This window comes from Peromyscus californicus, unplaced genomic scaffold (genome assembly GCF_007827085.1).
Source record: "Peromyscus californicus insignis strain IS unplaced genomic scaffold, ASM782708v3 Scaffold_19__1_contigs__length_69161282, whole genome shotgun sequence".
Lineage (NCBI taxonomy): Eukaryota > Metazoa > Chordata > Mammalia > Rodentia > Cricetidae > Peromyscus > Peromyscus californicus.
In genome coordinates this window covers 6,442,725-6,459,086 of record NW_026294491.1, presented here as the reverse complement: position 1 = coordinate 6,459,086, position 16,362 = coordinate 6,442,725, and positions in this window count along the sequence as shown.

Sequence of the window (16,362 nt, the reverse complement as noted above, 5' to 3'; positions counted from 1 at the left end):
TTTACTAGCGTGCCACTGGGTAAATTGAACCCTGAACAATATTAAAAGGAAATAAACATATCTCTCAGTTGCTCACGGACCCAGCACTCGCCAGGGAGCTGGGCTGGCGACAAGCCTGTCAGGAAGGGGACAAAGTCACAGCTGGGAGGGGGTGGTGGAAAGGGCTCCTGGAGACAGCCCCTCCTCACCACCCACCTGCAAGACTCACTGCGGACACGGACACACGAGGCCACACAGCGTCCTCTACCGATCCCAGGTGGCAGGACAGTTCTAGATCCTCCCAGTCGGTTACTACACACACACACACACACACACACACACACACACACGCACGCACGCACGCACGCACGCACGCACGCACGCACGCGCACACACACACACACACACACACACACACACACACACACAAATATACAAAGAGCTGTGGAGAAAGGGAGGATCCTCTCCCACCAGGCCCCCCTCACCCTGAAAAATCTTGATTGGAAAGGTGTGTTTAAATTTGCTGACTCGGGGCCACTGAATTGGGGCTCGGCGGGTAAAGGCGCTTGCCGCCAAGCCTGATGACCCGGGTTCAAGCATCGTTCCCCCACGTGGTGGAAGGAAAAAAATGGCTCCTGAAGTTGTCCTCCGGTCCCCACACAAAGGTCACGGCGTGTGCACACACACTGGGTAAATAATTTAAATATGTAATAAATTAAACTAAGCCTGCTGAGTTAGAGCTGGCTTGGGGGATGTCTGTACCGGTGTAGTAGCTTGCCTTGTCTCCTCTCGCCTCCTACAGAGGGGCCCGTTGAAAATGCAGTCTCACCTGAGTAGTGTGACCCCCCCCCCCATCTGTGCCTAGTTCCTAAAATGAAGAGAGCTGGGCCCTGTCCCCAACTGCCCACCTGTGGGGTGAAGGCGAAGGCCTGTGCAAGAACTCTCTGAACAGCGGGGGAGGTGGCAGACGATGGGCCCAGGTCTCCTCTGTGGGACTAGGACAGAGAACTCCACAGGGTCCACAGGGTATCTTTAGACTACACTGGCTCCAGGGGTCTGAAATCCTAGGATTCGCTCAGAAGAGGAGACCCAGTGGCCAATCTGGGCATGGTCAGGGAGACGGGGCCCAGAAGACAGAGCCCAGCTGGGGAACTGGAGGGCGGAGAGAATGCAGAACCCAATCCAGCAAGGCCTGCCTCCACGGTGATGCCCACAGCCACCCCGCAGGTCCTCCGTGACCCCACCTGTCCCCGCTGCCGGTGTCCTGCCCATCCCCCAGCACGACCACAGCAGGTGGTGATTACAGACATGTCAGTGAAGTTGGGGGTTGGGGGGCAGTTAGGAAAGTGGGATATGGCTCAGCCATGTCATGGTAAGAACCCAGGGCACATGGTGCTGGTGGTGAGTACAGGCTCTAGAGCCGTCCTGCCCAGGTTTCCATCTCAGAGCTGGCACTCAGAAGCTGTGTGACCCAACCTCCAGCCCCATCTGGCCTGGGTTTCCTCATTTGCCAAAACAGAGGCATCGAGTCTGGTGGGCACACATCTTTAATCTCAGCACTGGGGAAACAGAGACAGGCAGATCTCTGTGATCTACATAGTGTGTTCCAGGACAGCCAGAGCTACATAATTAGACCATGTCTTAAAATCAAACAAACTAAAAAAAAAGGGGGGGACCGCTGGAGAGATGGCTCAGTGGTTAAGAGCATTGGTGGCTCCTCCAGAGGTCCTGAGTTCAATTCCCAGAAACCACATGGTGGCTCACAACCATCTATAATAAGATCTGGTGACTTCTTTTGATGTGCAGACATACATGCAGGCAAAACACTGTATACATTTAAAAAAAATTAAAAAACAAGCAAATGAAAAACAAACAAACACAAAAAACGCAGAGCTTCTGGGAGCTCCAAGCAGGTGGGTAGTCGGCAAGACTTGGAGCACGGCATCTGGTCATCATGGAAGCCCACGGGGTGTGCCCCCAAGGTCTGGGCTCCCCTCTCTGCATGGTGCTGTATGAAGAGCAGCACCAGGCAGTAGGAAGCACAGACATCTGATGGTAAAAGGGACGGAAGGACCAGATATGGTCTCCCCACTCTGGTCAGGAATGCAGACACCCAGCACTAGGCATTTGCTGGGGCCAGCCATAGCTGATGAGGTCACAGAGGCCTTTAGATCAGCACAGCTGGTTGGCCTCTTCCCACTGTTTTCTCTAGTCATATACAGAACATGGCTGCACAGAATCATGCAGCTTCCTAGCTTCCCTTGCAGCTAAAAGCTATATGATTAAATTCTGAGCAAGAAAGCATCAAGGAAAAGGCCAGATAAAAACTTCTGGGATTCTTCCCCAGGTGGTTAGAAGGTGGATGAAATGGCTGGACTCAGAGCAGCCATAATGGTCTACGAGGGGACCTTGTCATAGAAGTCATTCATTACATAGGAGATTAGTTCTCAGAGGACTACATGGAACAGCCCTGGACTGTAGACTTGTAAGAGATAAAGAAAGCAAGCTTCTAAACTGCATCAGCCAACATCTGAGGGGTTGTTACTTATCAGCGTGGCTCATGTGGATCCCAACAGATATCGACCTAACACTAGGAAGACAGTCAAGAAAACAGGCAACTCAACAGGCAAAAGGCAACAGGTTTGCACAGGGTACTGTGGGAGGAAGAGGAAGGGAGGGAGCCCACAGCCTGCCCGGGAGGGGGCCTCCAAGCCTTCTAGAATGAGTGCTGTTTGCATTGAATCCCCTGAGGGATTACAAGATGGTGAGGGATGGGAAAGAGGGTGGTATGCTGTAACAGACATATGCTGGGTGTCAGGATGCTCCAGAGAGAGAGAGAGAGAGAGAGAGAGAGAGAGAGAGAGAGAGAGAGAAAACTCTGTCCCAAGAGGCTGAAGGTTCTGCAGAGGAGGAAGAGCAAGGCCCTGAGCGATGTGGAAAGACATCGCAGGACCGGAATTAGGAAGAACTCCTTGCTGGGTCAGTAGGTACAAAGACAAGGAGACTTAGGCCTGGAGTGATGGCACACTTTTAATCCTAGCACTAGGCACATGGGAGGCAGAGGCAGGCAGACCTCTGTGAGTTTGAGGCCAGCCTGTTCTACATACGTAGAGAGTTCTAGGACAGCCAGGGCTGTGGAGAAAGACCCTGTCTCAAAACAAACAAAACCACAAAATCCACAAAAAACGAGATCCTGAGGCTCTGGCTGGGTAGTAGGGCTGGCTGGAAAGGCTCCAGTGTGGGACCAGAGTTGGGTAAGGCATCATGGGAAGTCTCGGGCTTTGTGTGCCAGACGCTTGGCATCTTATATGGCACCTTATAACCTCAACACCACCTCCATGAGCTGACACAGGTCTCATTTCCAAGGGCAGAGACTGAGCCATTTGCTCAAGGCTGCACAGCTGTGGACAGCGAGGCTGAACTGGAACCTAGACGTGGAACTCCAGCCTGTGTGTCCCCGAGACCCTACCTGGTCTCTCAGGGCCAAGGTGTCATGGGGGCACCCTCAGCCCTCTCTCTTCACCTGACCTGGCCTCCCACGTCCCCATTGGAACACTCTAAGAACGTAGAGAATGGTCTCTCAGGCTCAACCAACACTGGGATTTCACCTTTGTCCTGAGGGGGTGGGGCCCCCCAAGGAGGTGGAAACCACAAAAATGCTAAATGGAGTTCCTGAATTTTCTCAGAGCCCCTCTTACATTTCTAGGGTCATGCTCCATCCAGGACATGAGTGTGGTTTTTACCTGACCGTTTGTAGTCCCCATTAGTCCCCCTGTTACGGCAGACGCCCCGAGAAGACAAGTCACTCTCCTGGGTTTGCCCAGCCTGTAAACTATGGAGTTTTTAATCCACCCAGCTCTGCACCAACCTAAGCCCACTTACAGCTGCCTCAGCCCTACAGCCACTCCCCTGGGGACCTTCCCAGATCTGTGACAGAATGACAGAATTCTGTTCAGCTGTGGCTGTCTCCCCCCCATCCCCTCTTCTCTCCCTTCCCTCTCCATCCCAGCCTGCTGCCACAATCTGTAGCCAACATATGCCTTCAAAAAGCGACAGAGCAGCCATCCTCTGAGATTTTAAAATATGTAATAGTATTCTGCCAGGGCTGAGTCGGCTTCTGGAAGTATCTATCAGTTTACTTAATCCCAGCACGTTGGAAAACTATCTTCAACTAGAATCTGAGGGCCTTTGAACGCCAAAAACCTTGGTGAGCCATGGTGTCCCTGTGTCTCATGGAGGAGGCTTTTCCTGTGCTTATAAACTCAGCCCTTCAATGCCACAAAGCTCCGAGGCCCAGCACTGTCTTTTAGGAGCCTCACATCGCTGGCCCTGGGCCTATCAGATCTAGCCAGTGACATCTTCGGGCCATGCTGGAGTGTCCCTGAGGGCTGGATGCTAGGGCCTCGCTCCCAAGGTCTATCCCAGAAAGAGCCGCAAATGTAGGCCAGTAAATCCATAAACAAATTGATACACAGACACAGTTGCCTGCTGTGGCTGAGCTAGGCTGGATCTCCAGATGCAAGCTCACAGATTTAAAACCAACATCAACTGGCCACTAGGCATGCTGGAAGCCAGGATGCTGTTCCTGGACAGGATTTTCAAAACCTGTGGCTTCTAGGACCAGAGACCAGGTTGGTGCGTGTGTGTCGGGGGGTGGGGGGGGTGGGGTGTAGAGCGTGTGGTCTCCAGATGCTGAAGCTGGGAGCAACCAGGGACAAAGGCTGCTGTCCTGAGCTGTCTTTTATCTCTACTGCCTCTCTCTGGTCTGCTGCCTCCTCCAAAACCCTGGCTCTCCAACAGCTAGGGGCGGGGGGGCTTTGATCCTCCCCCCACAGATGTGGATGGCTAGCGACAAAGGAGTGTCCCAAGGGACCCCCGGGCCTTTGTTGCAGGCACCCAACCACAGGGCAGCAGCTCCTGCATATTTCTCAGTGTGGCTGCCAAAGCGGGGAGGGAGGGAGGCCGGGGGTATCAGGTGCCTGGGGTGGTGGCTGGCTGGGCTCTGTGGATGTCACCCAGCAGCCAGTAGCATGCAGGGAGGCCTGGCAGACCCTGTCCCTGTCCAGCCAGTTTAGCAGCCAGCTCCGTTCCCCAGGCAGGCGGAACTCCACCCTGTACAACCCAAAAGGCCAGGATGAGGACCATGACAGAAATGCCTGGGTACTGAAAATAGACCAGCAGAGAGGCTTTCCAGCGGGGAGGCCCGAGGCGCCCTTTCCTGAATGGCACCAACTTCCCTTTTGTGCTCTCAAATGCCACCCAATCGCACAAGGCCACCAAAGCCAGGAGGAGAAGGCAGAGAGGGACTGCCTGGGGCGCTGGCCTCTGGGCTGCCTGCCAGGGCTGTCAGGCTGCCCAGACTTCAATACCAGCAAGCGAGGAGACAAGAAAACAGCTCTCCCAGAAAGGCTCACAAGTGCACGGGGACGTGACCTGTCTTGTGCAGCGACAGCAGTTCATCCACACGGGGCTGTCTGCCCACAGGCTCACCCCCACCTGGTGACCACTAATGAGGCCTGGCAGCCAGTGGAGCCCTGTACTGCATGCTGGCCCAGCTGGTGGCCCAAGTCCCCAGTTACTAATGAACCAGAGCCCACCCCTTCCTCCGTGACAGGGGCAGGGGGGAGGGGGACAATAGGGGGGATGCTTTGTCAAGCTGCATCTCTGGCACTCCCTGGATCCCCAAAACAAGGGGCACAAAAACCCTGTGGTCAGTTCAACTCCCCCGTGACATCGCTGTGTCCCCAGAGCGTGTTTGGAAAGATGTCCCCAAACAGCATTATTTTTGTTATTTATTCTCTTTAAAAAGATTTATTCAGGGGCTGGAGAGAGGTCTCAGTGGTTAAGAGCACTTGCTGCTCTTTCAGAGGACCCGGGTTGAGTTCCGGGCACCCACATCAGGTAGCTCTCAACGGCTTACACCCCCAGTTCTAGGGGATCTGACACTCCAAGGGCATTTGCACACCTGTGGTACACATACAGACAGGCAGGCAGGCACACACACACATAACATAAATTGAATTTTTTAAAAAAGGTTTATCATTTATGCATATATGCACGTGATTATCTGCTTGTATGTGCATGAGTGTGCAGGTGGCTATGGGGACCAGAGGGAGGCTTCAAATCCCTTGGAGCTGGAGTTACAGGTGGTTTATGAACTGCCTGATTTGGGTACTAGGAACCACATTTGGATCCTCTGAAAGAGCAGCAAGCACTCTGAACCCCTGAGTCACCTCTTTGGCCCTTATGTATTTATTTTTTTGTTTACTTATTTGTGTATTTATGTGTAAGTCAGTGTGAGTGTGTGCTAATGGATGCTGTGGATACATGTGCAAGCCAGTAGGGGGCAGCAGGTGTTTTGCATTACTTTCTGCCTACTTCTTTGAAGCATGGTCTCTCCCTGAACCTATGGCTCATATTTTCTCAGCAAGGTTGGAAGTCCTAGCAATCCTTCTGTCTCCACTCCCCCAAGGAGCTGGGGTTACAAATACATGTGACGTGTCTGGCTTGAGACAGGTGCTAGGATCTGAACTCCGGTCCCCATGATTTGACAGCAAGCACCCTTAACCTGTGCGCCGTCTCTCCAGCCACCACAGTAAGAACAAAGCTGGATCATTGCTTTCGTTTTGCTTTGCTTTGCTTTTTTGTGTGACATAAGGTCTTGATGTATAGCCTGGGCTGGTATTAAATTTGTGGTGATCCTCCTGTCTCTGTCTCCCCAGTTCTGGGCTGACGGGTGGATGTACTGTACCCAATATGCGGCATTTTTTTTTCCACATGTGCATGGAAGATTCTCCTGGGGGCCAGCAGGGAGCTTCCACATGGAAATCCATCTATCTATAGAGAAGAATGGAATTATGACATTTGGCATCATGTTACTTTTCTATGGCTGTGAGGAAACACAAGGCAATGCTGTGATGACTGAGACAACTTCTAGAAGAAAGAGTTCATTTGGACTCAGGGTTCTAGAGGGGTGAGAGTCCGTGAGGGTGGGGCAAAGTCCCGGGAACGGGAGCAGGAAGCTGGGGGCTCCCATCTTGAGCTGCGCGAAGCGGAGAAATTGAAACGGGAATGGCGAGAGGCTTCGAGTCCTCAGACATGGCCTCAGCGATGTACTCCCTCTAGCAAGGCCACATCTCCTAGACCTTTCCAAACAGCACCACCAACTGGGCACCCAGGGCTCAAATGCCAGAGCCTATGAGGGACGTCCTCAAACCACCACAATTCATGTCTAGAATTTGTTGGCTATCATGCATCCCAGCTGAGCAGCTCCGCCCACCCCTACAGCCCTCCACCTTCTCACCCTGCTGCACCCAAGTCAGCTCAGCAGGGACCCCAGAGATCTACTAGGATGACACTCACAGGAGGCACTGGCAGAGGGCAGAGGGCACCTTAGGCAGCCCTCCTCTTCCCCTCTTACTTCCCTGAGCACAGGCCCCTCAGCTCACTTGCAACGCAGCAGGCAAGTGAATGTTGGTTGTAAGCCACTGAGGCTCTCAAGACTGTTTGTTACACAGCATCATCACAATAGGTACTGACTAATATAATGGACATTTTAATTGTACTTTGTTGTGACAACAAAGAATTGGGAACATGTGAAGTGGCATCTTCAAGTTTGTTTTGCATGTGTGTGCTTATATGTATACATATGGATGCACATGGGATGATGGTTAAGGTGTGTGTGTTTTTTGTGTTTGTGTGTGTGTGTGTGTGTGTGTCTGGAGCTTGTCAATTAGCCTTGACTGACTGGCCAGCAAGCCCCAGGAATCTGCCTGTCTCCGCCTCCCCAGTACAGGATTATGAATGTGCCTCAACATGTCTGGCTTTGTATGTGGAGGCTAGGAGTCAAACTTAGATCCTGTGTTTCCACGGCAAGCGCTGTACCAACTGAACAATGTCCCCAGGCCCCGGCACCTTCAACTTTTCAGTGCTGATTTGTTTTCCAAAGTTTTGTGCCAATTTGCACTCCCCTAGCCATGTCACGGGGTTTTCATGGCCCCACATCCTTGTCAACACTTGAATCTGTCAGATGTCTGTGAGCTGATGGGTGTGAAATTACATTGCCTATCCAACTTCTTCTCGTGTTTCCCAGCCTCCGTCCTTGACGTCTGCCTCAGCCGTGGCCACAGACTCAGTGCACGCACAGGCTGTGTGTCCTGGAGGACCTCCACCGCATCGTGTCTGTCTGACGGTCTGCAAACTGTCTCTGTGTCCCTGCCCCACTCCAGAGCTCGGCACACAGTAGGTGCTTAGGTGACTACTAGGAAGGAATGTGTGATGAGAACTTCAATCGGCTGGCCAGCCTCTGCCCTGGGGGAGCACGGGAGCAGACATGACACCTCATCAAAGGTACAACACACACATCAAGGCTTGTCCGAAGGCGGAGACAGCTTTTTATGTGGCTGGCACACACAGGCTTTGAATACAACTTGTTTTTATGTGGGGAGAAAAAAAATGTGATCAGTCCAAGGTAGATCTCAGGGGAACGGAAGTGGCTAGAGAGATGTGAGGGAACGCTCACCTCTGAGGTCCTGGCAACCATCGGCTGGCAAATTCTAACTAAAAAGAAAAGGTGTTACCCGCACAGAAGAAAGCATTTGTCTCATGCTTTTCTGAGTGCTTTATGCATACGGGAGACTGTGAAAAACCAGAGGAGATCAGAGGCCAGTGGCCAGAGCCAGAGGAGGGGACTCGGGGTGACGTCTCATCAGGAGACACAGCTGGTGAGGAGCTTGGTCAAGGCAGCCCAAGTGCCTGCCACTTCAACCCCTCCACCCTGCCGCTGCCGGGAGCCGACCACTTACGCCCTTCAGGCCATGGCTTTAGAGGTTAAGGGACTTGGCGCGTCCCAGAGAGCCCATCCCTGTGGTGCTGAGCATCCCTTTGGATCATAGGGATATGTTTGGCATCTCAAAAATCCTATGAGAGGGACAAGGTTCTGAGAGGTCGCTGTGGTGGCCATCTTCCCTCCCAGTTAGCAGGATGGAAAAGCATGGGGTTCAGCCTGGCATCCTCTGTGGAATCAGGTTGGACCTAAGTCTTTTTCTTTAGCGTGTGTGTGTGTGTGTGTGTGTGTGTGTGTGTGTGTGTGTGTGTGTGTGTTTTAGTGTTTGTGTGGTCAGGGGACAACTTCCCGAGTTGTTCTTTCCCTCCACCATGTGAGTCCCGGGAGTCAAACTCCAGTCCTCAGGCTTGCCAGCCAGTGCCTTTGCCCGCTGAGGTCATCTCGCCAGCCAATGGACTGCCTTCTTATTTGAATTATTCTTACGGTGGCCGGTGTGATGGTGCACACCTGTCCTCCGCGTGCTTGGGAGGCTCAAGCACGAGGATTCTGAGTTGGAGGACAGCCTGGGCTACATAAGGATACTGTCAAAAATAATGAATAGGGGCTGAAGAGATGGCTCAGCGGTTAAGAGCTCACACTGCTCTTCCAGAGGACTGGAGTTTGGTTCACAGCACCCATGCCAGGTGCCTGGCAACCTCTGGTAACTCCAGCCCACCCTCCCTCCTTCCTGAGTCAAATTCCTGAAAGGTAAAATCTGATTGGCCCAGGTTCAGTCAGAGATTATCTTCTGGTCCAATCAGCTGTGGCCAGGAAGTTGCGCTCACATCAGCCTCAGGAGAGCAGGATGAGTGTGAGGGATACAGACCTTTCTAGAAGATTCCTGAAGAAGGTTACTAATCCTCTGTAGTCTCTAGGGAAGCAATCATCATCAAGCCTGGGACCCACCTCTCTCATCCGTACATGTGAGATTTGATTTGCGTCTATTAAGCCGTTACATTGGCTGTGCCCGGCATACAATGGGTGATTAATAAATGTGTTCAGTGCGTGAGTGATGAGAAAGTTCTATTATCCTCTGTTTCTGATAGTCTGGGTTCCAGAAACTCTGTGTGTAAGACATGGGTGCTGGGAACTGGCAGGAGGGAAGAGCAGAGGGTGGGTAGCCGCTGGCTGGAGGTGCCCGGGCATGCCAGCTTAAGCAGGCTTTGCTCTGGGCATCTTTCCAGAGCCCATCTCTGTCTTCACCAAGCAGCCTTCGGAAAGGATTCGACTTCTCTAATGGGCTCTGCCTCCAGGGACAGCGCCCTTTATAAGCCGCTGAACTGGCTTCCTGACAGTGGCCGGCACTGGTGTCATTTGGGAAGTGCAGTCCAAAGGACACAGCTCTGGGTTCGATTCCAATGTCCCCAATCCAGGCTCTGTTTACGGCCTCGCCTGGGTGGGGCCATCGCCCCCGTGAAACACCGGCTTTCTTTTGCGAGACACATATATTCTGTCTCGTTCATGGGGATGTTTGGGAGAGGGTGAACGTAAAATTATGCAAAACGATTGAGCTGTATTTGTGGTGTGATGAGTATCAGCAATCATGACATCATAACACAGTGCTATTTACAGAGTTCTTCCTCAGCCAAGCAGTTGAGGGGTTTTTTTATTTGGTTGTTTGGTTGGTTGTTTTTTTGTTTTGTTTTGTTTTCTGAGACAGGATTTCTCTGTGTAGCCCTGGCTGTCCTGCAACTCACACTGTAGTCCAGGCTGGCCTCAAACTCAGAGAGATCTGCCTGCCTCTGCCTCCCAAGCGCTGGGATTAAAGGCGTGCGCCACCACTGCCCAACTTTTTTTTTTTAATCTCATAAATGTTTTGAGATTTCATGTTGGTTTGTATTCTATGTTATTTCAAGTCCAGGGTGCTCATGGCCCACGGGCCACAGGTTGGATGCTCCTGAATGCTAACAAAATATTATTATTATTAAAGCCAGGCAATGTGATGTGTGCCTGTAATCCCAGAACTAGAGAGGCAGAGGCAGAAGGATTACTGCAAGTCTGAGGGTAGCCTAAACTACAGAGTGAGACCCCATCTCCAAGGACCAAATAGAGAGGACTTGGGATGTAGCTCAGTGTCAAAGCATCTGCCTAATGTGTGAAATTCTGGGTTTTATCCTCAGTGTCACAAATGTACCTTATTAAGGAGCTCCTATTGATGTCCTCATTTCACAGATGAAAGAACTGAGGTTTAGGGGTTAAATGGCTTGCCCAGCTTCACACAGTTGATGAACAGCAGGGGCGGATTTCTCCCTCTGGACCCCCAACTGTGACGGCCATTGTTATGATTACTTCCCAAAGCCCAAGCTACTGGAAAAACTGAACACAGAGGGTCTGGCTTATGGATCTAGACGACCAAAGCCTGGCCCCAGAGAAATGTCATTTCTTTTTGAAAAGACTTATTTTTAAATTATGTGTAGGTGTGGAAATCTGCATGTGAGTATGTGCACATAAGTACAGGTGCCCCTGGAGGCCACAGACATCTGATCCCTTGGAGCTGGAGCCACAGACAGTACAAGCTACCTGAAGTGAATTCTGGAAACCAAACCCAGATCCTCTGGAAATGATCTTAAGCATCATTTATTGGGGGGGGGGGCAAATGAACAAGACAAAAACCTCAGTCAAAAAACAACAACAACAACCATAAAACTACTTGCGACGGCTCAGTGGTTAAGAGCACTTGCTACTCTTGCAGAGCGCCCGAGTTCAGTTCCCAGGACCCACATGGCTCACAACCATCCATAACTCCAGTTCTAGGGGACCCAATACCCTCTTCTGGCCTCCCCAGGCACCAGGCAAACATGTGGTACATATATGTACTTGGAAGCAAAATACACGCATAAAATAAGAATAACTAAATCTTAAATAAAATTTTAATTAGTTCTTGTAAAAAAAGAAAGAAAAGAAAAGAAATCTCTGGGTTAGTTTGAGCTCATAAGAGGGAACTGGAGCTTGTAAGAGGGTTCAGCAGGTAAGGGTGCTTGCCACTAAGCCTGACGACCTGAGGTCACTCCCCTGGAGACCTGAGGGTCTCCACATGGTGGAAGAACTGACTCCAGCAAGTTGTCCTCTCACACACACACACGCGCACACACACACACATACACACACACACACACACACACACACACACACACACACACACACACACACGGCATTGGCTTTGGAATGTAATTCCATTGCACGACATCCTGGCTTCCATCTCCAGCACCACATAACCTGGTGTGGTGGCACAGTCCTGTAATCCAACACTCAGTAAGTGACACAGTGCGAGCAAGGGTCAGAAGTTCAAGATCATCCTCTCCTATATAGTGAGTTCCAGGCCAGCCTGGGCTACACGAGAGAGGCCTGTCTCAAAAACTAAGAGTGAGGATTTATTGGTGGAGATTCCAGAAGAGGCAAGGGCAAGGCACAGACATGTGGATCCCGAGTGTTTACCATCACCGGGGCTCTCTCCATCCCCCGCCTCCCCGCCTCACTATTGTTTCCAACATGCCACCTGCCACCTCAGAACCTTGTCTCCTTCCCATGGCAAGAGCTGCCAGAGTGGTTCCAGGATCTCATTCCAGTGGCTCAAGGAGGGAAGGAATTTCACCTAGCTACAGATGGGTGGGAAAGCTCAAGGAAGGTCTCTGATTGGCCCAGGTAAGGTTACACAATCTCCCTCTGAACCAATCACCATGACCAAGAACATGTGGCTCTATGATTGACAGATTGGTCAAATACCACCTCCGGGACCATGCGGGTGGCTCTGTTCTGAGGAAGTCACGGGAGGAGATGTCAATGCATGGGGGGGCGGGGCAGGGGACGGGACTCTCGGAGTCTCTAAAGCCAGATCACCCCAGCTTGTATACTTTCTGACAGGCTGCACCAACGTTACTACCTCCATCCCCCACCTCCACATCCGCTAAGAGTTTGCCAGTGTGAGAGACGGCTTGGTGGGTAATGGCACCCGCCACCAAGTCTGATGGCCTGAGTTCAACCTCCAGGACCTACACGGTGGAAGGAGAAATTTGATAACCACAGGTTGTCTTCTGCCCACACACATATATGAACACACACCAAATATATCAATTTTTAAAAGCTGTCTTTGAAGTCGCCTAATTGCCTGCTAGCTTCATCTTCTTATCTTCAGAAGGTTGCATCTGTGCAGGAGGAGTGGGTCTGCCCTTCTTTGCGGGCCACACTACTTATGAAAGTACCCCATTCCCTTCTCCACAAAATGGGCGTGACTAAGCCAGCTCTGCCGTCCTTCCCTGCAGAACTAATGGACACAGGAACTGCTTTAGGAAGAACAAAGGGTCATATTTACAAACACAGGATGTATTTATTGATTTCTTCATGTCCCTTTGCGTTCCCCAAAGAGGATTCTGCGTGTCTTAGTGAAATGCTCATTATACCAGGGGCTAAAAATAGATACTGCGGGACTGGAGAGATGGGTCAGCAGTTAAAAGCACTGGCTGTTCTTTCAGAGGACTGGGGTTCAGTTCCCAGCACCCACATTGCAGCTTGCAACCGTCTGTAACTCCATGCAGGCAAAACACTGTACCCATCAAATAAAATAAACATCCTAGGTTAAAAGAAATAAATGCCGTGATAGAGCTAAGAGAAATCAAGGTGAGAGCAATCAGAGCCAGGGAAAACCTACACTATGGAAACTCATGCTCAAGATCCCAAAGCGGTTTGGATCTGAGGAGAGAGGGAGCAGCGTCAATCACAGAAGGTGCAGTCGCCCCAAGCCAAGCTCATCTTGTCACAAATGTCTTGGTGACATTCTCAAGAGGCCAGTGAGGGGCTGGGGGCAGTGTTAGCTCATGAGGTGGAGCGCTTGCCTGGCATGCAGGAAGCCCTGGGTTTGATGCATAAACCAGGCATGGTGGTGCATACCTGCAATCCCAGCACTTGGGAAGGGGAGGCAAGAGGATCAGGAGTTCAAGGTCATCTCCAGCTGCCTAGTAAATTCGAGACCATCCTGTGCTACATGAGACTGTGTCTTAGAAAACTTCAGTAAGGATGCTGTGGGACCAAATAATCTGGATTTCTGCGCCTTCAATGATCCCCCATTTTTTTGTTTTCACTATCTCTCCAGATTATCTGCTTATTATTTGATTTAAGTTGACTAGAAACTGGACACCAAGTAAGAAATGAGCAAAAAAAATTTTTTTAACGTAGTCAAAATGCAGCTGAGTAAGCCATGGTATATACGAGGTTCCCCCAGCGAAGAACAGCGGGCAAAAAAAGTCCCAGCATCCTGGCTTAGCTGAAACATAAAAAGCACGAAGACGTGAAACCCATCCGAGCAGGCCATAAAGACACTGCTGCCGCCTTTGCCTCCAAACTTGGGCTATGATCTGCTGCCCTGGAACAAAATTCAAACATAAATCAGCTCCCGCTGTATTTTTAAACTACCTACGAAACTCTTCACTTCCTGCCTGAAGTGCTTCTGACAGCGAACGCCCTCACTCTCCCTCACCCCTGCTCTGAGAAAAGGCTCCCTCGGGGCCCTGCTGGGGATCAGAGCCTGGGTCTCGCAGTTCAGGCGAGTCCAGAAAGAGGAGAAGGACAGAAGGAACCATCTGGAGCTTGGGCTGGGGCCAGCCTCTGCGGTGCTGTTACCCGAAGATGGAGAGGGCTCCTTCTCCTGGCATTCCCTGCCAACCGGGATGCCCTCTCCTCATCACTCCCCAACACAGTCTCATCTATACCCTCTGACCTAGAGCCCCTGCCAAGCCACCCCGGGTGCCCACAGCATTATCTTTATCAGAGTCACTAACACAGCAGCAGTGGGTACCAGGCCGCTGGCATTTAATTATACAGTATCTGGCATTTGCGACTTCATGCTGTCACGTCTGTCTCTCTAACTAGATTAAAGATATCTTGAGGGTAATGATGAGTTCATCTTACGGCATATGTTTATCTTACAGCTGACCACGGCGCCTTATGTCTGGGCACCTTTCTAACAACAAGGTCATGGAGACAGAATGGTGGGGTGTCTACCCTGGCAGGTTCTCTCTGCCCTGTCCGTTTTGTAGAGAAAGAAAAAAAAAAAAGGAAAGCCAAAGGAGAGGCTTGACCAACCCAAGGCTGTGCCACGAGAACCTTCCAGAAGAGACCCAGGTCTCCTGACCGCCAATGCAACACGCTCTATTTGCCTTAGCCACTCGAAAACCCTCAAAAAGACAGTTCAGGCCCACAGCTCCCTGGGGAACAAAGAGACACATGCGGACAGACTGCCATCCCCCAGGACTCCATCTGCTCCTGGGCAGGATTGCCAGGCCAGGCAGTAGAAAAGCTCCGTGAACAGCCCTGGTGGGAGTCAACGCCAGGTCTCCCTGTACTAGCCGTCAGGGTGGGGTGGGGTGTGTAAGGACCCGAGTGGATTGCCTGGGTCCCCGCAGCCTCCCCTCACACCACGGGGGTCAGTCAGCATATTCTGTGCCTGCCGTCCTGATAGATACATCAAGCTGTGACTGACAAGCTGTGAGAGGAGAGGACGGGCCCCTCCGTGGAGAGACGCCTGTGCATGCTGGGGCTGCCGTCTGCAGTGAACGCCACACTCCAGGTAGTTGCCTCAAACTCCAGACAACACATGCTCCATAGTGACAGGAAGGCTGACAGAAACCAGCCTCAAAACAAATGGCAGCAACTGATAGGCAAAACCCAGGCACAGGCTGGTGGCTCCTCAGTCCTGAGGTCTCTCTCCTGGTCACTCACTCCGAAGCTGCTCTGTAGCAGTTCTCAGAAGGGCCTTCCACACCCAGCATGATGCACTCACTTAACAGATAGGAAAACCGAGGCCTAGAAAACGGAAGTACTTTGCTCCACATCGCCCCTGTGTACAGCTGCTAAATGACAGAGCTGAGACTGGAATCCAGGACAGCTTGAACGTAAAACCTCCCCCCCACCCTGCACTTCACTACAATCCACAGAGACTTTGATTCCAGCTTGTTTTGAGTCTTTTGTTTTTTGTTTTGGTTTCTCCTTTAAGGCAGGGTTTCTCTGTGCAGCCCTAGCTGTCTTGGAACTTGTTCTGTAGACCAGGCTGGCGTTGAACTCAGGAGATCTGCCTGCCTCTGCCTCCCAGAGTGCTGAGATTAAAGGTGTGTACCACCACACTGGCTTTAAAAAAAAAAAAAAAAAAAAAAAACACAACAATACTTTTACTTTTATGTTCTTGGGTGTTTCGCCTGTATGTTTAATCCGTGCACCTTGTGTATGCAGTACCTGAGGTGGCCAGAAGAGGGCGTCAGCTCCTATGAAATTGGAGTTACAATTATTAGCCACCATGTGGATGCTAGGAATGCCACCCAGGTCCTGTACAAGAGCTAAAATGCTCTTAACTCTCCAGCTTCTCATCTTGAGCATTTTACCCCATCACCTGACGCACACATGAGGTTGCTCAGGGAGAAAGTTGAGAGCTCCCCTGTCTTTGCTGGGGACTGGGAGGAGACGAGACTGGCATGAGGCACAGCCAGAGCTCTGTGGCTTTTTCTTGGTGCCAGAGAAACGCAGAAGGAGCCACTTCTAAAAGAACACAGTGTTTTCCCTCCTCTTCTCACGTC